The 26,024-nt window shown below is 36.1% G+C and overlaps 2 long non-coding RNA genes across 2 annotated transcripts in view; both read left to right on the top strand.

Annotated features, from left to right (window-relative positions):
• Positions 1-15,451, top strand: part of LOC134533564 (uncharacterized) — a 40,196-nt gene extending 24,745 nt beyond the window's left edge. Inside the window, exon 3 of the long non-coding RNA XR_010075335.1 lies at positions 15,390-15,451. This is a non-coding gene — a long non-coding RNA (uncharacterized LOC134533564). The remainder of the gene's footprint in view (positions 1-15,389) is intronic.
• Positions 15,452-15,454: 3 nt separating this feature from the next.
• LOC134533563 (uncharacterized) lies at positions 15,455-18,905 on the top strand. Its single transcript, XR_010075334.1, has 2 exons — positions 15,455-15,544; positions 18,546-18,905. It is a non-coding gene; the product is annotated as an uncharacterized LOC134533563 (long non-coding RNA).
• Positions 18,906-26,024: the final 7,119 nt, after the last annotated feature.

Below are 26,024 nucleotides of genomic sequence, written 5' to 3'. Positions count from 1 at the left end.
TTACTGCAACTGAATCATTTCCAGGCATACTCTTATGCACATCAATGCATCGCTGTTGTATAGAAACCTTTACTTTCTGCCGCACTGCAGGTCCTTTACATGTCTCCAAGTGATGCTTCAAATTAGCATTTCTTGTAAATTGCTTGCGACACTTAATACAACCAAACATTTTACGATAAGGGTTCTTGGCACATTCTCTCTTCTCGTGTCGACGAGCATTGCTGATGTTTGAGAAAATCTTGTCACAGTAACGACATCGATGTTCGTTAGTTGACGATTCGCCATCCATTGAAGTCTCCATCGAGGGCGAAACAGCGTTCGTCGAGGTTTCCTGTACAGTCAGCACTACCGGCATTAAAGTCTCTTCTGCTGGTGGTATCACATCTGTTGAAATCCCCTCCAATGTTGACGTCATCGTTACCAACGGGATCTGCTCCTTCTCCGTCGTAGCTGTCGATAAGGTTCCCGTAGTCGATGGTACAACCTCCGAGTTCAACGTTAAAGACGGTAAAGATGCCATCGAGTTCGCAAGATCAGGTAATTACGCGATTTATGCACCAGATTAAACAATCTAGGTGATCCTTACACCGCCGTCGTCAGAAACAAACTGAGCGTCCTGCTGTCTAGGACTCGCTTATATACATGCACCGGATGGAATAATACGCTAGTCAAATCAAGAACAATTTATTATAATACTAGAGTCAAAACAACATTAAAAAAATAGAAGCACCATCAAAAAAAAAGGAAGCACACTTGGAAGCACCGACAACGAAAAGGCAGCACATTTGGAAGCACCGACAACGAAAAAGGCAGCACCATCATCGAAAAGGCCGCACATTTGTCATTGGCTCCAATATTCATTGGCTCCAATATTCATTGGCTCCAATATTCATTGGCTCCAATATTCATTGGCTTCAATATTCATTGGTTCCATCAGTCTATTGATTCTATCAGTCTAGTGACTCCAACAGTCATTGACACCAACGGTCTTTTTCTTCATCAGCTCCAATGATATTTGGCTAGAATGCTACGAGTCTAAGAGACCATGAGACTACAATTCTACGAGTGTACAAGACTCCTCCAACTACCTTCAAGTGTATAAAGCTCCAAATGCTCCAACAGCTCCAACACGCAATGTACGCGCAATACATGCAATTTACACGCAATAAATGTAATGATTACACAGTACACACACAGGAAACGGAACGTACACACAGTACACACAGGAAACGGAACGTACACACAGTACACACAGGAAATGGAACGTACACACAGTACACACACAGGGAACGGAACGTACACACAGTACACACAGGAAACGGAACGTACACACAGTACACACAGGGAACGGAACGTACACACAGTACACACAGGAAACGGAACGTACACACAGTACACACAGGAAACGGAACGTACACACAGTACACACAGGAAACGGAACGAACACGTAATATTCACGCAATTGACACACAGTACACGCAGAGTACACGCAATTTACGCAAAGTACACCCAATGTACGCAATGTACGCAATATATATGTAATGTACACACAATGACTACGCTTCGTTCGCGCAGGACAAGCATTTAATGAAAACGAAGCACGTTTGGACGGAAATTCTATAAAACGAAAGCTCATTTAACGAAAAGGAGGCGCATTCTCTCGTTCATTTAACTTGGTAGGATACGATCTTCAATGATAAGTTAGGATATAATCTCTCCAACAGTCTATGAATCCAACAGTTTATATTTCCATTAGCCATCGACTCCAACAGTCATTGACTCCAACAGTCATTGACTCCAACAGTCATTGCCTCCAACAGACATTGTCTCCAACGGCCTTTTGGTTCATCAGCTCCAATGATATTTGGTTAGAAAGCTACGACTCTAAGAGACTATGAGACTACAATTCTACGAGTGTACAAGACTCCTCCAACTACCTTCAAGCGTACAAAGCTCCAACTACTTCAGCAGCATTATGTTATAATAGTACAAGGCTACTTGACTACGAAGCTACAAGTCTACATGGCTCCAATTGCGGCATCTGTCTTCGTCTGAATTTTCTCTTTGACTCCAACTCCGCCCGCCAGCATCTCTTCGATCTGCACCTCGATTATGTTATAATAGTACAAGGCTACTTGACTACGAAGCTACAAATCTACATGGCTCCAATTACGGCATCTGTCTTCGGCTGAATTTTCTCTTTGGCTCCAACTGCTACAGCAGCATTATGTTATAATAGTACAAGGCTACTTGACTACGAAGCTACACATCTACAAGGCTCCAATTATCACATCTGTCTTCGTCAGCATTTTCTCTTTTGCTCCCACTGCTCCAACAGCATTATGTTATATGATTCCATGGATACTTTGTTACATAGCTACAGGTCTACGAGGTTCCAATGCATCATGTTTACGAAGCTTCCAGAACACAGGGTTACGAGACTGCGAGGCTACAGGACTACGAAGCTTCCAGGACACGAGGCTACATGGCTACGAGACTACATGACTCTAACTGATTACAATAGCACCACTCAGTGGTGAGAGTTAGGTTATCTCATGCAAAAGTACTTTATGCATGTAGTTCTGCTTTTCATCAACAGATGTCGCCACATGTTGCTTGCAGGTAAATAATATTTAGTTCTTTTATGCGAGATGCGGGATGCTCACTAACGATCGCAAAAGAAGGATGGCTTCGCTAGACTCCAAGGAAAAGGAAGGTCGTCTTACATGTTGGTGCTCCACAGATGTCTCATGGCGTAATATTAATTTGACTGAGTAATGATATTTGTCAATTCCACCTGACAAAAATATTGCAAGTTTTGATTTAGTAGCAGAAATTATCGAATTAAATGTAACTCCAATTAAAATGACATGTCTCAATAGACAAAAAAAAATCCATGCAGAGAGTGGTTCCTCAGAATAGTCAGAAACACTTGAAGAAACCACAGGAATGATTGCAAGAACACGGGAAAAACCATCAAATTATTGACATTAATAATCAGGAGCACACGGAGAAAACCATCATAATATTGGCAAGAATAATCAGGAGCACACGGAGAAAACCATCATAATATTGACCAGATTAATCAGAAGCACACAGAGAAAACCACCACATGTTTTCTTTGCTCAACAATAATAAGTTTACAAGCTAGCAGAAACTGTTTATGCATTTTTTTATTTTTTTAATTTTTTTATTAATTTATTTTTATTTTTTTTAAATATTTTTTTCCTGTAATTTTATGATATCAAGGAAAACATGTGGTGGTTTTCTCCGAGTACTTCTGATTAATCTGGTCAATATTATGATGGTTTTCTCCGTGTGCTCCTGATTATTCTTGCCAATATTATGATGGTTTTCTCCGTGTGCTCCTGATTATTAATGTCAATAATTTGATGGTTTTTCCCGTGTTCTTGCAATCATTCCTGTGGTTTCTTCAAGTGTTTCTGACTATTCTGAGGAACCACTCTCTGCATGGTTTTTTTTTTTTTGTCTATTGAGACATGTCATTTTAATTGGAGTTACATTTAATTCGATAATTTCTGCTACTAAATCAAAACTTGCAATATTTTTGTCAGGTGGAATTGACAAATATCATTACTCAGTCAAATTAATATTACGCCATGAGACATCTGTGGAGCACCAACATGTAAGACGAACTTCCTTTTCCTTGGAGTCTAGCGAAGCCATCCTTCTTTTGCGATCGTTAGTGAGCATCCCGCATCTCGCATAAAAGAACTAAATATTATTTACCTGCAAGCAACATGTGGCGACATCTGTTGTTGAAAAGCAGAACTACATGCATAAAGTACTTTTGCATGAGATAACCTAACTCTCACCACTGAGTGGTGCTATTGTAATCAGTTAGAGTCATGTAGTCTCGTAGCCATGTAGCCTCGTGTCCTGGAAGCTTCGTAGTCCTGTAGCCTCGCAGTCTCGTAACCCTGTGTTCTGGAAGCTTCGTAAACATGATGCATTGGAACCTCGTAGACCTGTAGCTATGTAACAAAGTATCCATGGAATCATATAACATAATGCTGTTGGAGCAGTGGGAGCAAAAGAGAAAATGCTGACGAAGACAGATGTGATAATTGGAGCCTTGTAGATGTGTAGCTTCGTAGTCAAGTAGCCGTGTACTATTATAACATAATGCTGCTGTAGCAGTTGGAGCCAAAGAGAAAATTCAGCCGAAGACAGATGCCGTAATTGGAGCCATGTAGACTTGTAGCTTCGTAGTCAAGTAGCCTTGTACTATTATAACATAATCGAGGTGCAGATCGAAGAGATGCTGGCGGGCGGAGTTGGAGTCAAAGAGAAAATTCAGACGAAGACAGATGCCGCAATTGGAGCCATGTAGACTTGTAGCTTCGTAGTCAAGTAGCCTTGTACTATTATAACATAATGCTGCTGAAGTAGTTGGAGCTTTGTACGCTTGAAGGTAGTTGGAGGAGTCTTGTACACTCGTAGAATTGTAGTCTCATAGTCTCTTAGAGTCGTAGCTTTCTAACCAAATATCATTGGAGCTGATGAACCAAAAGGCCGTTGGAGACAATGTCTGTTGGAGGCAATGACTGTTGGAGTCAATGACTGTTGGAGTCAATGACTGTTGGAGTCGATGGCTAATGGAAATATAAACTGTTGGATTCATAGACTGTTGGAGAGATTATATCCTAACTTATCATTGAAGATCGTATCCTACCAAGTTAAATGAACGAGAGAATGCGCCTCCTTTTCGTTAAATGAGCTTTCGTTTTATAGAATTAGCGTCCAAACGTGCTTCGTTTTCATTAAATGCTTGTCCTGCGCGAACGAAGCATAGTCATTGTGTGTACATTACATATATATTGCGTACATTGCGTACATTGGGTGTACTTTGCGTAAATTGCGTGTACTCTGCGTGTACTGTGTGTCAATTGCGTGAATATTACGTGTTCGTTCCGTTTCCTGTGTGTACTGTGTGTACGTTCCGTTTCCTGTGTGTACTGTGTGTACGTTCCGTTTCCTGTGTGTACTGTGTGTACGTTCCGTTCCCTGTGTGTACTGTGTGTACGTTCCGTTTCCTGTGTGTACTGTGTGTACGTTCCGTTCCCTGTGTGTGTACTGTGTGTACGTTCCATTTCCTGTGTGTACTGTGTGTACGTTCCGTTTCCTGTGTGTACTGTGTGTACGTTCCGTTTCCTGTGTGTGTACTGTGTAATCATTACATTTATTGCGTGTAAATTGCATGTATTGCGCGTACATTGCGTGTTGGAGCTGTTGGAGCATTTGGAGCTTTATACACTTGAAGGTAGTTGGAGGAGTCTTGTACACTCGTAGAATTGTAGTCTCATGGTCTCTTAGACTCGTAGCATTCTAGCCAAATATCATTGGAGCTGATGAAGAAAAAGACCGTTGGTGTCAATGACTGTTGGAGTCACTAGACTGATAGAATCAATAGACTGATGGAACCAATGAATATTGAAGCCAATGAATATTGGAGCCAATGAATATTGGAGCCAATGAATATTGGAGCCAATGAATATTGGAGCCAATGACAAATGTGCGGCCTTTTCGATGATGGTGCTGCCTTTTTCGTTGTCGGTGCTTCCAAATGTGCTGCCTTTTCGTTGTCGGTGCTTCCAAGTGTGCTTCCTTTTTTTTTGATGGTGCTTCTATTTTTTTAATGTTGTTTTGACTCTAGTATTATAATAAATTGTTCTTGATTTGACTAGCGTATTATTCCATCCGGTGCATGTATATAAGCGAGTCCTAGACAGCAGGACGCTCAGTTTGTTTCTGACGACGGCGGTGTAAGGATCACCTAGATTGTTTAATCTGGTGCATAAATCGCGTAATTACCTGATCTTGCGAACTCGATGGCATCTTTACCGTCTTTAACGTTGAACTCGGAGGTTGTACCATCGACTACGGGAACCTTATCGACAGCTACGACGGAGAAGGAGCAGATCCCGTTGGTAACGATGACGTCAACATTGGAGGGGATTTCAACAGATGTGATACCACCAGCAGAAGAGACTTTAATGCCGGTAGTGCTGACTGTACAGGAAACCTCGACGAACGCTGTTTCGCCCTCGATGGAGACTTCAATGGATGGCGAATCGTCAACTAACGAACATCGATGTCGTTACTGTGACAAGATTTTCTCAAACATCAGCAATGCTCGTCGACACGAGAAGAGAGAATGTGCCAAGAACCCTTATCGTAAAATGTTTGGTTGTATTAAGTGTCGCAAGCAATTTACAAGAAATGCTAATTTGAAGCATCACTTGGAGACATGTAAAGGACCTGCAGTGCGGCAGAAAGTAAAGGTTTCTATACAACAGCGATGCATTGATGTGCATAAGAGTATGCCTGGAAATGATTCAGTTGCAGTAACAGCGACATCTGGTTCGGGTTTGTCTTCAACTAGGCATCCTTGTGGCTACTGCGACATGACGTTTGCATTTGCACATGATGTACGGAGACATGAGAGGAGTAAATGTACGAAGAATCCTTCTCGCATGAAGTTTCGCTGTGACGAGTGTCATAAATGGTTTACTCGAATTGATAATTTACGCCAACATTCGATAAACTGTAAAGGTGAAGTCAGTGCGCCTACTGCTGAACTACCTGCAGCAATTACGACTCCTGAGTTTAGATTGGTGACTCGTGAGCGTACAAGTAAAAAAACTGATGTGCAGCAACCGATTGCTGTGGCATCTGAACATGAAAATAAACATAAGACTGTGATCGGAGCATTACAAGTGAACGATAATGGCTTCTACTTGGCGCAGTCTGCATTTCGTGGAACATTGAAAGACTACTATTATCCAAGTACGTTAAGTGAGTCAAAGGACATTTGTAATTTTCTTGATGATATCAGACAGGACATAATCAATCAGCTTACTGATGACGTAGCAACAAACGGACCTTTGAAATATAACTTGTGGTTGGACTGTATATATGGAAAGCCTTATCCGTTCGATGACAAAGTGAAGAAGTGTGCATTCAAGACATCGGCTGCAGTAATTTACAGTTCTAACGATATCAAGCAAACTGTTAAACAAGGTATCCAGAAACTCTGTCAAGAAGAGGAGGACTATGTCTGTAAAGGATCTGGCTGGACTCTGTCTTGTATAAACCGATTGGAGCTAAGAATTAGTCATTTCACGCCTATGCGGACCTAAATGTTTGTAAGATTGCTAACCTTCGCAGGTGATCCTGTAGTAAAATAGAAATTATGTAATAAATATTATGTTTGTAAAAGAACTTGCAGTGTTTTTATTTTCGAACCTGTTACTATTATGTTAAATTGATGTTATATTTCCTTTTTTTTTTGCATCGTCCTAGATCGTACCAAGGACCTTAGTCGACCTAATCAATCAGTATATAGATTACAAATTTATTTAATGAATTTTGGAATTTTTCCCGAATTTCTAGCTAAATAATTACGGATTTTCAAGATGGCGGCCAAATGACAAGATGTCGGGTGTCACAGTAATAAATGATTACTGCACTCTAGCGGGTAAGAATTAAACTAACATGGCGTCAGCGCACTCTAGCCGACGATACATTGATGATGGCTTCCAGCATCTAAGACAAGATGGCGGACATGACGTCATACTAGATGACGATATATATGCTTTTGAAAAAAAGTGTTGGGAGTCAGTATGTCAGCAGCCACCACGGGGGAAGGATCGGTCGTCATTTTTATTTTTTTTTGCCCTCACCGGGTTTGAACCGAGGACTCCGAGGTCCGTGTCGTACATGTTTGTTTTTTATAAATATTTTATTGAAATTTTATTAAATGAATATTTTTATAATTTAAAAAAAAATTTCATTAAAATCGGATAATAAATAAAAAAGTTAAAGATGGCGGCCGTAACGTAAATTGCAACGGTGACGTCATAATCCATGATGACGTCAGAGGCTTATCGTAGGCTGTAGACATGGATGCTTAAGCCTACATATGGACATTTCTAGCCGCTGGGATTTTTAAGGACTAAAAACGGGAAATTTTCCCTCGAAACGGGAATTTTTCTCTCGAAAACGGGAATTTTTGAATTGTGGAATTTTTTGAGATTTTTTGGCGGAATTTTTTTTCACAGAAATTGAAATTTTGAGGAATTTTGGGCAAATTTTGCCCAATTTTGGCGGATTTTGACACATTTTGAGGATCAAATTCAAGGTCAAGGTCAAAGGTCAAGGTCACAACCATCCAAGATGGCCGCCGTGACGTCACAATCCAAGATGGCGGACCGTCTCCTCAGGCTCCTCACCCAGAACCCGTGCGCCCGGACATACTTTCCTATACTACTGATTATAATTGGAATTTTTTAAATTTATAAAAAAATTTTAAAATAAAATGATTCTATTCATTTTGAAAATTGTCCGCCATATTGAAAATTCGTAAATATTATCCGATTTAAACAGTTTTTTTTAATTATAAAAATAAAAATTATAAACTTTAATTTAAAAAATCGCAAATTCAATGGTTCAAACCCGGCGACCTTTACCAGTGACTGATATTGATTTGTGGATATGACACTGATCTCTGAGGCGCGGCCAAGGGTAGTGGTTCTGAAACATAAATCATTTATAAATAGCCATTATAATTTATTAAATCTGCTTGGTTGTAAAGTAGACTACTGAACTTTTAAAATTCGGCAATATTAATTGTCGTACTACGTAATGGGAATGAAATAATATCATCTGGTATATTCGCACAAGCAGAACAAATTTCATTAATAATTGTGATGACTAAATAATTAAATACAATTAAACTCCGCAGGTTTACTACAGAACATTTCTTAATACCTAGTGCTGATATCGAAGCGAACATTGTAAAAAAAATAGTATGTGAACAGTTTTAAACATAATATAACATAATATAGACATAATTAAATGTCAGGTCCAATAGGAATTCTTTGACATGACAATAATTTCGTATTGGAATTTCTAAATTGTTAATGCGTAAGGTAAGAGCACCAGTAGTTGACAGTGCTTTAGTAGTAGACACTTTCATTTTTAATTCTTAATAATAAGCCAAATATATTTTAACAAGTTTCTGGCTACCTATGTAAAAATATTGCTAAGGTCATCTGGTATGAAACTTAGGATGCCTAAGATGCACATAAAGTTCTGCCATTCCCGATTACACCCGAACAATTCACCGTCGACCAACCTCGGGTTTATTTATATATATTTATATTTCTCTGTTCACTTTAATGTAGCTATACTAACCTAACTAACCGTCCATAGTGTTATAAAGGGTTTTAATGTAGCTAACCTAACCGACCACTTTTAATATTTGAATTCATTTTTCCTCCGCAAAAATAAAACAAATCCCGAAGTTGGCCGAAGGTGAATTATTCGGGTGTAATCAGGGATGGCAGAACTTTATGTGCATCTTAGGTCTCCCATGAAAGTTGGCATCAGTACTTTTACAACCTTGCCACCATTTTGAGTATGAGTTGTTGCCACTAAGTCATGTGTGTGTTGTGACCAAATCTTATTTCCTTAACAAATTAGTTAAGCAGGTAATGGTACATGAAATGATGTATGATGTTTTGTTATTAATGTTACCCATGTTTAATAATTACATTATGTTTTATATGAAATTCTACATAACATAGCATACTGCATAAGTGATTTTAGGTTATGTTATATAAACTAATGGGGGTGTCAAGTAGCTACTAATACAAAAATTTTGCAAATTTTTAGTATTTGACAAACCATGTCAAATACTAGTGCAACTATATGATGTTGTATTAATAGATACACTAGGGTGATGCTTAAAAGACCAAAAAAAAATTATTTTTATTTTTGCTGTAGTTCACCCTACCATTTTGTTCTACCTGATGAGAGAAACAAAATATATTTTTTTCAATTTTTTTGGACAATTTTTAGGGGTTGCTACCAAGCTTTGAAGTTATAAAAAATATTGCAAAATTAAAATTTTTCAAAAAAAAATTTTTTTGTAGGGAAATAATATTTTTTTATTACAACCTAGTTGTTTGTGGTTTTTCAGTATAAAAATGTTATTAAAACCTAATTTAAATGCTAAAATTATCTCTATTTGGTTTTTAATTACATAATAAAATAACTGGTAAATGGTAAAAAAACACAATTTGGCAAATAATTATTTTTATTTTCATTTCCTTACAAATAGATATCAAACATGGTCTTGTAATACTGTGATAAAGTTTCTGAAATTATATATACATATATATATATTTAGATTCTTAACGAACAGTATAAATTTTTGTTTTAATGTAATGATGCAATAAAAATACGTACAGACACAGAGTATTTTAAAAACTATTCAAATCAAACCTAACCAACTGCTATAGTCCACTAGGCAGACAACAATGTGGATTTTTTGTAGTCTGGATACTTCTGCCTGAATGATTTTACAAGTAATAAAATGTACTGTTTCTGGTCTTCATTAAGAGTAAGAATTTTATTATATTCTTGTATAAGGGACACACCTCTCTCTGCAGTATCATTTACTACCTTGAATGACTTCACTATTTCTTTCATATTGACATATTCTTCGTCTTTATTCCAATCTTCAACTTTTTTTCCAATAAACTTTGAATCGATTCCGGCGATGGAAAAGAATCGTTTTGTATTACTGCTGACAAAATCCTCCAGCCCTTTCTTATTAATAGTGTCCAGGTCAACAGTGATGCGCTTTGGAGAGAATTCAGCTCCTTCTTTATTCAATGCTTCCACCATTTTTTCCTTTGTTGCATTTGCAACGTTATCATCAAAAAAAGATAGAGCAATCAGTTCTTCAGAAATGTACCATAAATGGCCACAAATTTTGTTCAATGCCTTTTTTGCTAAAACACTGTTGACTTCCTCATATTTCTTCAGCTCTTTAAGGAGCTCTAAATCGTTTCTTGGTGCCGAACATGCTGATGGAACTTGGAACCAAAACTTTATGTAAATAATGACCGAGAACATACAGATCTCAAGCAATCCTTTTTCTTCGAGCTTCGTTAATTTAAATTGTTCTCTAAATAAGAATATTTTCAGAGAATAAATTGATTTGGCCATCCATCGAGCACGGTGAAGACCTGCAGGCTTCTTAAATGATACACCTTTTTCTGGAGCTCCTCCTAGAAATATTATGCTTAGCTGCAACAGTTCCTTGTAGTCATCTCTTGGCTGATATTCACTTAGTTGTTTTTGAGAAAAGGCAATTATTTCATCTTTAAGATTCTTTATCCTGCCCATAGATTCTACATCATTTTCAATTGTTAGATATTCTTCTTTATTGAGCGATGACCAACATTTCTGGAATCTCTTGAATAACAAATTATCTGGCCCTGAAGAAGGTCCTAATTGGTTTTGTACGATGGATTCGAGCATTATTTCCATAATATGGTGCCTACATGGTAGCCAAAGCATTTCTTTATCCATTTTATGTTCAAGTAAAATACAAGCCCCTTTGCGTGATCCAGTATTAGATGCAGTTGTATCAAAACACATACTCTTCACTTTATCAATTATACCCCAGGAAACGAGAGAGTCATAAACTGCTGATGCTGTTTTTTCACCCTCTCCAGATTCAAGTTTTGGTATGCAAAGGAGCTGATCCACTCCTTTCCCTGAAACTAAAACTGGAAGACAATCGACTACTTCCTGTCCTGTAATATCTTCTAACATTTTCCCATCCCAGTTCACAGTTAAAGGTACAGCAGCTGAAAACTCCTTTTTCATATATTCTGCTATGCTCTGTCTGCATTCAACTCGCTGGCGGCGTATAGAAGAAAAATTTAGATTATATTTTGCAGGATCACATCCCAGCCGATTTAAAGTGGATGTAAGGACAAGAGCTGCTTTGCGATCACTTATTTTTGCAACATCCAAGCTTGTAGTCAATTCTCTGTTAAGCAGCTTTTTTCTTCCTCTTTTCTTTAGTCCTATGTTTTGTATTTCTCCAGATTTAGATGTTGAAGGCCCCTCAAAGTCACTGTCGTAATCATGTGAGGATTCATCATCGGAAGAAATGCTAGGAATTTCTGATTTACACATGATTGCCTTAATACTGTCACTTTCTTTTGCCTTAAGCACTTCCATTCGAGCCTTTTTACGCTCTTGCTCTTCTTCCTTCTTGGATAGTTTCTTGTCAATGCCACCTATTTTCCCTGGACGTCCTTTTTCACGCTGCAACACTAAAAAGTCTCTATCTTCTTGAATTTGAATCATTTCCAGTGCCTTTGCATGCGCTACATCAAATAAGTAATCTAAATTGTAATTCCATGTTTCTTCTTTTAGCCTTAATACTGCTGATCTTTTAGATTTGTTCTCTTTATTTTTCTTCAGATTCTGCCACTCTTTGAATAACTTTTCTACTTTATCAACAACATGTATTTGCTGTCTGGTAGGTATCCTAGCCTTATTCCAAACGGCTAGCAAATCTTTAGAGGTCGAATAAGCAGCTTCACGAATCTTTTGCTTTACTTGTTCTTTATAATAAAAAAATACGGACAGTACTTCCCGTTTAGATGGAAGTTTGGTATGTATGAACGTTTCAGACATCTGTCCGACCAACCATATTTCTGTCTTTTTCCTTGTAGAAATTGCAGAAGAGTTTTTACTATGTGCCATGGTAAATACTAATAGTTATAAAATTAGTAACCATAAATTATATGACTTTTCAGTTTAAATTCATAAATTTGCAGCCTACATAGATAAAAACTTTTCAAGTAAATAATATTTTTTAGTTTGTTGTGTAATTATTTGGTTTACTATTTGAACAATGAATACAAAAACACTTACTATGAATTCACCAACCAAAATCACTTTCAATAACCAACTTTAACCACACTCACAATCATAATTACTTTTAAAAACACTCTGGATAAGCTACATGAACAACTGCACAGATCAGACAGGCACGCTGCCCAGACAGGTACTGACAGGCAACTCACACAACATGACCTCGGCTGTGGGTTGGTTGGAGGGGTGTAAAGGGGAGGGGGGGGTTGTGGAGGGGGGAGGGGTGAGGGGTGAGGTTGCTTGGAGGGGAGTCTCAGCACGACAATGTTCCCTTTAACGTGTAAAGTGGTGGTTGGTTGCTTAAGTATTTTAAAATTACTTATTTCCTTATATTAAAAGTTCATGTGCTGCAATATTGGTAATTTTATAAACTTTAAATGCTGGTAGCGACCCCTAAATTCGCTTTAAATACAGCCAAAAAAAATTCTAGACCATTTTACATGTGGGAGAATAAAATGAGAGGGTGAACCATTAATTTTTTTAACCTTCATTTTTAAGCATCACCCTAAGATACACTAATATTATGTATACAAATTGTAAGTAGTGTTTCTCATTAAAATGGTCAAAATGGCTGTATTTAATCTGTAACTAGTAGTTGACACCCCTTGTTAACCACTAACACATTACATGTTAACTACTAGAACTGGAATCTTTTTGTGTTTCATGTTTGGATTCAGGATACCACAATGCCTCCTGTGAAAGGAAAAATGCTTAATTACAGTGAGCAACAAATGAATGCTGCAATGGATGATGACCTTAGGGGAACTGCAGTTGCTACAGCAGCCAAGCGCCACTCTGTACCTCGAGTCACTTTGCTCTACAAAGTGACAGGGAAGACTCCTAGAAAACGCCAGATGGGTCCACAATCAGTGCTCACAAGAGAATAGGAAGATGTTTTAGTGAAATGGATAACTACAGTGGCAAAAGCAGGGTTTGCAATAACGAAAACTGAGCTTTTAGATTGTGTACAGCACATAATTCAGGAACTTAACCGTAAAAACCCATTTGTAGACAATCGGCCAGGACGAACATGGTTTCTAGCATTTTTGAAACGTCATCCAAACATACCAACAAGTGAATTCTGATGAAAAAAAAATGTTTAACTGTGTTGGTTACTGGAAATTCAAATGGAGATTTGGCGCCTACACTGGTGGTTTTCAAGTATGAAAGAGTGCCTCATGAATTAGCTGACAGTGTTCTAAAACACTGGGGAATTGGAAAATCTGAGACTGGTTGGATGACTGCTCCTTTTTTCTTTGAATTCATCACAAACTTTTTTCCATCCCTTTCTCGTGCAAAAAAGATATATACCTCTTCCTTACCTCAACCACGGTGTTTTGGGTCTGATGACCTAGTAAAATATGAATTTCACTGTTCTGTGTCATGCGATGTGTAAACTATATATGAAATGAAACTTACATTTAGTCATTTCTGTCTGTAACATGACTTTAAATACATAATTCATAGTGTTTGTAAAGGATGTCAACTACTAGTGCAACTATATGTCAACTGCTAAAATTCAGCAGTCTCGCTATTGTCAACTACTGGTGCATTTACATGCATCAACATAATATCATTAAAAAATATATAAAATAGTATGCAATGTCTGATTTAACCATATACATACTTTCGTCAAGTATCAACAAATATGACTCATACCATACATTTTTTTAGTAAAGTTTTTTATTTTTTACAATTTTTTTTCCTTCAGAATTTTGCTCCTTAAAGTGTCAACTACTTCTGCTCTTACCTTACGCCTGTTTATTTTAAACATAAATTATGTGTGGCAATATTATAAATTGAATTTAAGTGCATTCAGAGTTATTTATAAACTAGGAAAAACACATTAAAATCAATATATTGTTCTTTTCATTAACCAGTGAAATTAATACGTGATTATGATAAATAATTACATATACCTTAATTACTTTGTAGTTTTATATTTTAACTTATACTGAGATGCAGGGGCGCAACAAAAGGGGGGGGCCAAGGGTATTTAGCCCCCCCCCTCCCCCTGAAACCTTGAAGTGGGGGCAAATGGGGGCAAATAAAATGCAGTGTAATCAATATTTGGATAATAAAACTGCTTAAATAGCACCATTTTCCACCTTGAAATACACATTTTCCCGGGGAGAACCCCCGGACCCCCCGCTTCAATAGGGGGATCATTATTCTTTATAAAGAGGTATATTGCCCCCCCCCCCCCTTTAGGAAATTTAGTTGTTTCGCCCCTGCTGAGATGTACATGTTTTAGCGTATAGTAATTTGATAACATTTTAACATAAAATTTTGCAGTAAAAATGTTACACTTCTGTGTAAATTGGTTTATTAAAAAATCCTTGGTTTAAGTGTTAAGAAACAAAAAAATATACTTTAATTGGCAAGCAGAAATTTACTTTTTTACACCTTTGCTATCGCAAAATATTTATTCAGAATAATAGTTTTGCACATGGTTGCGAACCTAAAACATATTTAGATTTTCTTAAATGCTTAGAATATGTTTTATTTGAAAAAAATATTCATTATTTGTACAATGTACACCACATAAACTATGTTGCGCAATTATGAAGTGATTGACGTACCAAGGAAAATGTCATAAACTTGCACCGTTGTTGTTGCAGAACTTATCATTTAACTGTCGGCGTCCAAATGTCGAAATAAACTTTCACATTTTTTACCTCCGTGTGAAATATATAAAGGCTACGCAGCCAAGTACAAAAGCATAGTACTAGAGGAGATTCATACACGAAGAGCTTGTGCCGAAACCAGCTAGAAAGTAAGTTTAAAATTACCGTTCGGGACTGTATAAAAACGAAGTTTATGTATGTAGTAAATATATATGTGTGTATATGTATGATTATATATTAATGTAATTATATGCATGAATAAAACATACTGTGAATTTAACTCGTTAGTTCAAAGACAATAACTTACTGCTAGGTTCGTATAGGTATAAGTAATAAGAAATATAATGGATATGAAAAACTGTTTTCCAATTTATGCTTCGAAAAGTTTCAAGCTTTTCGGATTATTACAGTTACAAGTAAATTTAACTGTCACAGAATAAATGGGAATAAGGATTAGAAAGTTAAATTCCATTTTCTTAAAACTATAGGCTATATTATGTAAGACATGTAGACATTATCATATGATTGCACATAATTTTTACACTCAAATATATATATAGCTTTTTAATGCAAGTTATCACTAAATTTTCATGACGATTTATCGTATGTAGCAACTTAGGTAAAGTATCTAAGTTCTCCAAAGTGAAAAAAAAATTAATAGCACCTATAATTTGTTTTCCCTACATTATAACGTATGCTTAACGTAGTGAGAACGCACAAGTAACGAAAATATTTTAAAAATTCAACATATTAATAAACATTATTTAAGAATGTTTAACCCTGAGCCGTTTCCTGTTCCCCCAAACATAATTTTAGGGTCCGTAGGAGAAGTATGCAATTGTATAGTTATTTTTGTAACATCTAATAAAATATATGTATTAAAATAAATGATTTAACTAATGTTGCAGAGGTATTGCAAAATCAGTCAGTACTTTATCTACAGTTCTTGATTTGATTTATTCTGGGGAAGTTTGCGCGGTTGTTCAATCCCAATACTCACACCACTCATTTCGATAGTTGGTCCTCTGAGGCGGATCAAAGTCCGAACTTCTCGTATTTTAACGTTGCTCCCAAACCTATCTCACCCAGGACCAAATCCAATAAGTCTGTTAAGAGACGTGTTCCCATTTCACTGGTCAGCACTGGTTGTAACAACTAAGAAAAAAAGGGTAACTTACTTGTACTTATTTATGTACGCGCGTTAGATGTTATACGTACATGGCGTGGTAAAAAACTAACTTTAATTTTGCATGCAAGAAAATAATTTAAATAGAATAATACATTTTCTGGAGTAATATAATATAAAAACGGTTGGCAAAGCAAAAATTAAATCAAATTAAAAATAATAAAATTAATACTCAGAATTCAATATAAATATAAACAGTTGTATGAAAAAAATATTTAATTTAGAAAAATAATCGAGACAAAATTTTATTAATATTGAAAATCATTAAATATTTTATATGTTTATTCTGATTTGTTAATTTGAATTATTTATTAAATAAATATGTACCTAAAATTTATAACGCATATAAATCATACATACAAGAATATAATATCATTTATATAAATATACTTAAAAATGATTATAAACACAATCTCTATCACTAGTATTTACAATAAATAAATTTTTTAATCATGTGAACAAGGTGCAATATAAATCACTAAAGCATAAGATATAAAAAACATATATAATATTTATTTTAATGCAGTTTTTTTTTTGTATGTAGTCTTTTTCTTTATCCTGTAAATATTTCGTGGCATGGTGCGTGCGCATCGTGAAAATTCAATCTCATAATTTTATTCATAATGCGCCTAATGAAGTATAACTTCAAAAATCCCTATTTTCGGTAGCCAGCCAGAATGTTTGTTATAAGTTTGAATCGCAGTACGACCAATGCCACACCATATCCAACATCCGACAATATAAGAAAAGATACATTCGAGAATCAGTATGTACAAATATTCAAACACCCCGCAAACATTAATAGAGAAGATGGCTACAAATTAAGCAAAATATGGATCCCACTCTTTAGAAATCCTCAATACATAGCTCCACATCCAACATCAAACAGATCGCCCCTGATTGGCAAAACAGCCCAGCCAACCAGAAGAAAGAAAGGGTCTGATTGGCCTACAGCTGCAGCCAGGAACTGTCATAAATACTTACTGGTAACTATCCGATACTACTCACGCTTCTCCTCAGGCGAGATTATAATAAAGGCAGGATAACTTGTAAGAAACTAAATAGGTATATGTTGTCTGAAGATGGCGACTGCAATGTCGACCGAAACGTCTAGTAAATTATTCGCCAAGGACGCGGCTGCTACAACCCAGAAGCCAAGCTACTTCGGAGTACGACCGTCACACAGCCTCGTTTCATGGATGACGAAGGCCAGCTGTCCTCTGCTAGTGAGTGCTCTCTGGCACTGTTGGGCGAGCTGGCACAGTGGTGTAGAAACTAAGCTATCTGTCGAGGAGATCCTGGTGTCAGCTTTCTTCTGTTTTTCCCGAGACCACTACTTGCAACAAGCCATCGCCCACTGATTTCCCATTATCCAAGAGTTGTGTTTCTTTAATAGCCTATCCATTAATGTAAAATTAAAATAATTTCAGTAACACAATGGTCCAGGATACAGTGTCACAAAAAAAGGTTACTTTTCAGAATATAATTTTTTTGATTTTATTCAACTTTATTTATTTACAGGATTCTTCGCCAGTATAAGGTATTTCTTTATGAAACTTTAACGTATTACTCTTAAATTTCTTTATTAACAAAAAAATGTAAAAAAATTCAAATAAAATATTAAAATTTCAATTTGAATATAACAGTATGAGTGTTCTAATACCAATACATAAGGGCGAAAAATGTACATAATATATATACTGACAACTATATTTCATATAAAAATGTACATGTTGTTTGACTCCGTGATACATAATTGTAAAAAGGAAGTTAAGATATCATATTAATATTCTGTATAAGGATTTAAACTTTGGGCTGAGAAAAAAAAAGTGGAAACTCTTGACTTTCTTGCAGATGATGACCGCTCGGTTGCAAAATGTTGTCACTTGGTTAGACTGTGGATGGTACAAAGTGAAACCTATGCGTACTTAGGTATGACTAAATTAACATGTTCTCTGTTCCAGATGCGTGCGTGGATTGTGTGTGTGGTGCTCGTCACTGTGGCCATGATCTCTGTCTGCAGCACTGAGGAAGAAGACAGCAAAGAGAAGGGAGGGTGTGGTAAATGTCTGAGCACGTGTTACGGGTGGAAGGAAGATTGCCAGAGGAACGCATCTTCTGTGTACTGCGAGCGACAGCGTGATAAATGTGAGGAATGCAAAAATTGCAAGAAAGATGAAACTTCGTAGTTTTAAATATTTCAGTTTTTTATTGTTATTTATGACTTGAATATGGCACGTACATGGAATATGTATATACGGTGAAAAGTTTCTGATTTCAATTTTCTGTACTGTAAATAATAGCAATTAAAATACTGCAATGAATTCCTTGATAGTGCTGATTTCATGCATAATACCTCATTAAAAATTATCTCCTTACGATAAACATTTTTTAATGTAAGTATTCAATACATTATTTAAACATGAACTGAAGCTTAAGGCAATTAGTTATATCATATACTTGCAATACGTGCAATAAAATGTCAAGTGTATATGTATAAGGTTTTATTCCTTATAAAACTATGCAAAGTTGGAATTTTAACACTGGTAAATTTTATTGTGGATTAATTGTGCAATTTCGTATGTCCCGTTTTATTGCATTCATCCCCTTATTTTTAGGAAATTCCCCCATTAACAAACTAAACAGATTATTCACAATTAGATTTTATGCATTCAGCACTTAAATAACCTTTGAATATTCATACAAATCCGACACAATGTGTAACATAAAGAAGCATTCTTGCATGGCTGAAGTTTTGAGAAAATGCAAAATTATTATCTGGGATGAATGCACAATGGCTCACAAGCATTTACTTGAAGCTCTCGACAGGTCTCTGAAAGACATCAAAAATAATTCTAGGCTTTTCTTGGTGCTTTACTGCTGCTGTCTGGTTATTTCAGACAGACATTGCCCGTCATTCCACGTGCTACATATGCGGACGAAATAAAATCATGTTTGAAAGAATCATTTCCATGGCGAAGTGTCAGTAAAGTATGCCTCACCATAAATATGCATTTTCAACTTCAAAACGATCCATTCGCGTCGGGATTCTATGAAAAATTGCTAAACATTGGCAAGGTAAAATTCAATTGTATGAAAATACACAATATATTCGATTCCCAGAAATTTTTTGCAATACATGGTGGCTACCGAAGATGAGTTTGATGTCGTCCAGCCGAAGGCCACCCCAAAGCCCAACCTGCACCCTCCAGTATCCGACCCCGCTAACAGAACACACCCCTAGCCATGGCCCACCCGAGTCAGGCGAGCCTTCGATGCCAAGGTAGATTCAAGGGCCGTGTCTAATAATTAAACACCTCGACCCCAGTACACTAACAATCAAACATAAATTAATAATAACTCCACTATTAATTAAAACCCCCGCCTAAGGAAAGTTCGACGCAGGAGTGCCCGAGTCACTCATGTGTGAACTTACTTTAATAAGTTTTTGAGTGCCTTCTTTGCGGCCTTCAGCCTTAATTAATTATAGTGTTGTGTTAATGTTAATATTACCTTCCTGTTTTTTATGTGTAACTAGCCACTGGAGCAGTCAGTAAGTGACGAACATTCTCTGGTGTGACTCTTAATATTTAAACTTAATTTACGTAAATTTGTTAACCATAATTATTAAAGAGTATCTGCCAATCAGATTAATTATTAATAATTAATGTGTGAATTAAGAGCTGCTCTCAGCTTCTTATTATTAAAATAATTTCCGAATAACGGAACTTTAGCAACTTCGGCGCGAGAGAACGCTGAGACCTTCCCTCGCGCCAAGGGCAAACGCCAGTACCGAGCGACTCGCATTCCAGGGCGGACGTGCGTTCCACGGGGAGCCATCATTCTTTGTCCACACCGAACAGTATTTCTGGTAAATATAGTCATTCAACCCAAACCTCTTTTCTTCGTTAAGTTAACTCCCCGTGCGTCCCCGGTCCTTTTACGGTGTAGGGCCTAACCCAGCCACTTAATTTGTAAACTCCCCACAAGAGACATTACACGGGGTAGTCCACTTTACGGCACGGGCCGACTCCCACTAACAGTGAACATTCTTTAATGTCGAGTGCACAGGCACCAACTACAACCACGAGTAAACTTTGTATCTAATTTAACTGCGGGCCGCGATTCCCACAAGTGAATCCAGACGCCACCCAGTTAACAATTTTCCGGATTGGCCGCCTCCAATCAACCTCCCCCTTAACCTCGATTGGCGTGAGGGTTTAACTAGGGATAATGCGACAGAACACTCATATTGAACTAATTGTAACTTTGTATGGTAATTCTTTGTGCGACGTGCAAGTGTAATGTAAGTGTAATTTGCGACTGTAATCATTTATCTAATTAAACGGCCACTCCGCACCCTCCGTGCGCGACGTGCCCCCGACCATCTAAATCTCGAGTTCGTGTTTGTTATTGTATTGAGTCTCCCTATCCCAGCTAGGAACCAGTGTATTATGCTGCACAGGGCCTGTGATGTGATACCAGCTAGAGACCCCTCCAACCACGAGCTGCGCCGACGGTCCTAGCGGGCCACGCAGGGGCAACGCACCCACGAGACCCCAATTTGGTTAGACGCTGAGATAACCTGGCGCCCTCCCGGAACATAATTTCAATAAGAGCCAATTTCCTGCTAGGATACATGCCCGGTCTCGAACGCGAGAACCCGGACGACGGCAAGTTAATAAAAAGTATCTTTCCAGATTTACGACAGAATTATACTAATCATGCATGGATACGTGAGCATGCTATTTAAGGTGCAAAAAAATTAGATTTTGATGCCATCAATTTCAAAATACAACAGTCATTGCCTGGTAATGAAATTACAATTAAATCTATTTACACTGTTGTTGATCCTGATGAAGTTGTCAACTATTCTGTAGAGATTTAAATTCACTGGATTTACCTGGATTGCCACCACATAACTTGCGATTGAAGAATGGCTCACCTATAATTTTGCTTCGAAATTTGGATTCACCAAAATTGTGTAATGGCACGCGATTGTTCATAAAAAATAATTGGTTGTCTGTAAAGTCGGTTTACGGACGATAGTTTAACGTGACAATGTCATAACAAAACATTGATGAAATGATTGATCCAGAAGAAAAGGAAATATCATATTCGGCCTGAGACTCTGCCGTAATAGGTTTTTGCAACCAAACCAAATTTTTTTAAATTTTTCTATCTTTTGTATGATAAAATCTACCTCTGCATACTTTTATGAATAAAATTGAATCAATTTTATTGAATTATCACTATTTTTTATGGATACAAAGGATTGAAATGAAATGTACAATTTAATTCATAAATTAACTTTTATTTGCATTCATTAATTCAAATATATTTATTACATTTGAAATGTTGCGTCCGCCGTATTTATTTTTACAAGTACAAAAAGAAATTCGCAGCTGCCAGGATTCGAATCGATATCCTTTGAACTGGAAGTCATCCATGCTAGTCACACTGCCACGAGACCATATTGAGAATAAGTCTTTCACATGGTAAAAATTAATAATATTCCACGCACGATATGTGTTAGAATTTCTTTTAACTAGCATATTCTCTGTTGGACTCGAAATATTTACACGCTCGTGGGCTCATAACTATAATACGGTGTGTGATTTAGTTGATCAAATAATAACTCATGACAAATAATTACCAATGTCAAACTAAAGCGTGAAAAGTATCATACCAGCAATAAATATTTAGTTACACAGCTAAAACAATACTCATACAGCACTGTTTAAATATACTGATCTACAATAGTAATTATAATAATACGTACTTGTAAGAACGCCATTTCTTTGCGAATATACTCCCGTGGCGGGGTGCACAACAATAACCTCGAGCCCTGGCCGAGTTCTCTGTACCGTCCGCAAAATACCAGAGAGATGCCACGCATGCGTAAACAGGATACCTCCGTAGTGGGACATCCGTAGTGGGACAATTTTTCGTGCGTGCAGCCAGACTATTAATAAGTCACAATGTCAAACTTTGACGATTTGGGCTTAGATAGAGAAAATCCATGCTTTTCTCACTGCCAATTATATGTTGCATGTTCCAGAGTGATATATTGTTTATTCTTATCGTTAAAATAATTACCACCCCAGAACATTAACCCTGCAGCACTACACCAGAACTACAGCACGATACAAACTAGCCCGCATACTAAAGCACACTTTTATAATCTTACTTTTTCACTCTTACTAAACTTTCATACACTTACAGATTATATTATAAATTTGCTATTGAGACGAATAAAGCATTAAGTAAGAATAATGAAAGATGTTGGCCATACCTCATGGATATGTATACATATCCCATACAGCACAAAATGTTACAGATATGTTTCAGAAATATAACTTTTGAAACATTGTAACATGTTTGAAACATTTCGCAACCTACCTGAAACATCTCGGATATATTTCAGAAACGTCCAAATGTCCGCCCTGTGAAATATTTCAATGAAACCTCCCTGCAACATCAAATGGTAATGTTTCTGAAATGTTTCAATGAAACCTCCCTGCAACATCAAATGGTAATGTTTCTGAAATGTTTCCACTAATGTCCCATCAATATTTCTGAAACATTTAACCGAAATATTTCCATAAATGTTCTGAAATACATATAAAATGTATCATGTGACCCAAAATACCTCTGGAAATTAGGATGACTGAGGGTATATTTATAATTTAAAAGAGTATTGCACTTTAACAGATACCATAATGTTACAGCTGCATTGGTCAGCTATTTGCAGTGAAGTGCAGTGACTGTGTTCCAATTCATCACAGCATTCCCTCGTACACTTCCTCTTGATCACTTTTTGCATAATGCCCCTTGACCACACCCTTAGAAAGTGTTAATCGGTGGATTGATATGATCTTGTTCGTATCTTCTTGTTATCGTCAAGTTTTGCTTGTCCATAGTAATGTGTCATTTTTTGATTATATAAAAAAATAGATATTGTAATATTATTTTGTTTGAAATTATTTTAAAGATGTGCTCTGGTAGGGCATAGAATGTAAATTTTTGTCGTTTTTAATGTAATGATAATTGATTATATTACTTAATAATTTGGCTTGTACAATAATTAAAAATTTACTTATAATTTCTAATGTAAGATTAAAAAGGCCTGCCGACAAAATCCAACAATTCAGGTAAATTAATGAAACCATATTCTTTACCCTACTGAGCTTAATTTATAATTTATATATATATATATATATATATATATATATATATATATATATATATATATATGAACCAAGTTAAAGAAATAATTTAATTAATAAAGACATCAGATGTTTTCCCAGGTCAGCATACCAGACTTGCCTAACATTAATTTTACAAACTATTTTATTATTCTAAAAACAAATTATGGTTATAAAAGTAAAATTTAAATAAGTCTTCAGTATGCTTGCAAAGTGAATGAAACTTACATGAATGTAATAGGTAGCCCAGCATTGGTGTCCATGGTTCCTGTCCATTGCATTTTATTTTAATGGGGAATTTGAATGTGATATAGTGGCAGGCAGGCATGCATCTACATCAGTACATGGGGAAAAAGGGACAAGCTAATGCACAAAGGTTCCATTATTAAATACAATGACAATGTCATCTTGTAATGAATAAATTAAATTGAGGCTCCCCAAGCTATCTGGATGTGATCTCCTTATGCTCAGCACAGAAAGTATGCTAATATTTACTTAATCCATAACAACCAAACCCCACTTGCATAGGAGACATGATTACTGAGAATTTTAAAATATAATTTTCACAACCCAATGTGTTATGGCCACTTCAAGTTTGTTTTTGAGTATCATAAATGAGCACTTGTCCATCGATGTCTTTATCTGTATTTGAACAATGTCTTGAGAATTTGGGTATGGTTTTCTATTGCATTCCAGATGTTGACATTCTCAAAAATCACGACACTGTTATTGTGTACGGTATCAGTGGTCTAGATAATCATGTGGTATTACATTAACTTAAAATACTTGATACACACAAGAAAAAAAATCGCATTCAACCTCAAACAAATGTTATAGAAATAAAAAAATAATATACCTATATACAATACACTAACATATTATAATAGAAAATTCCTACTTGTATGTTGCACAGGAAACCGGTATTAACATAATGAACAGCCATGAGACTTGACCTGTGCTCGTATTGTGATGTACTTTTCTCCTTATTTAATGCTATAGTAAGTATATATGGCTGGTGCTTGTTTTTTGGACATTTGCAAGAAAAAAATGTGCGCTTGAAAACCCTCAAAAGACATGTAACAATTTTATGTTATAATTAATGTCTTTTTCTTCTTAAACACACATATACTAATTTACAGAGGGTCTAAATATGAAACAATGCAGTCTTAATACAATTTCATTATATAGCTTTATAATCGACATATTGTTTTCCATTTCACACAAGATCAACATAAATGAGACGGGACTAGAATCGGCTGTCCTCACTAAACAAAAAACTTGTCTGACCAGCCTAAATGAAGTGAGATGGTGGTGTAGTAGTGGAATATAAATGGGAATGAAACAAATGTGCAATGAGAAATACTCTTTAACATTGCAATGTCACTTTCCCTAATTGAAAGACTTATTGTATCAGACAAGAGCTCAAATTGATCCAGCTTCCCTAACATTGAGTGGCCAGTGACTTGCTGAAGATAAATAGTGGCAGTCCATAAAAAATCTGGTTTCCTTAATTTTTTCTATAGATAGCATGTTAATCTACCTAAAGTTCGTGGATTAAGCTAGGTTTTATATTTGTATTTTAATACTACCAAATTGACTAAATAGCCTAAGGATAAAACAACAAATACAATATGGCAATAGTATATAGGGTCTCTAAAATCCAAATTTTCAAAGTAAATACACAAAATAATATAAACACAACAGTACTTCCACACAAACTATATTCAAATGAGATCACAAATTTATTGTAAACAAATAATATAAATAATTTTATAATATGCAGTACAAAATTTTAAAATAATATGAATGGCGAGTTATACTTTGTACAAAATAGAAGGTAGCTAGTTTGGCCTAACTCGTCAACAATGAAGTCATTAGAGATAGAGAAACTTATTCAAACAGACAATAGGGTTTTGGATTGTAACTTCTATGATCTATGTTATGAAACCAGCCAAGAATGCACCTGAAGTAAGTTAAGAACCATGTATAACCATAATCAGAAAGCCACACCAGGTCAAACCAGGTTCTTTCCATTTGAATACTTAACAATAGAGGCAAAGATGCAAAGGGGTATTTTCAATAACAAATAACAACGTAGTCTGAGAAGTAGACTTTAATAAAAAAAAAACTATATATATATATATATATATATATATATATATATATATATATATATATATATAAATAATATATACAATACATGAAACTTTTAACTGACTCTCTATGCAGATGTTC

This window comes from Bacillus rossius, chromosome 6, assembly GCF_032445375.1.
Source record: "Bacillus rossius redtenbacheri isolate Brsri chromosome 6, Brsri_v3, whole genome shotgun sequence".
NCBI classification, from domain to species: domain Eukaryota; kingdom Metazoa; phylum Arthropoda; class Insecta; order Phasmatodea; family Bacillidae; genus Bacillus; species Bacillus rossius.
The sequence above is the reverse complement of the archived record's forward strand: the minus strand, read 5'-3'. Positions and strand labels throughout refer to the sequence as shown.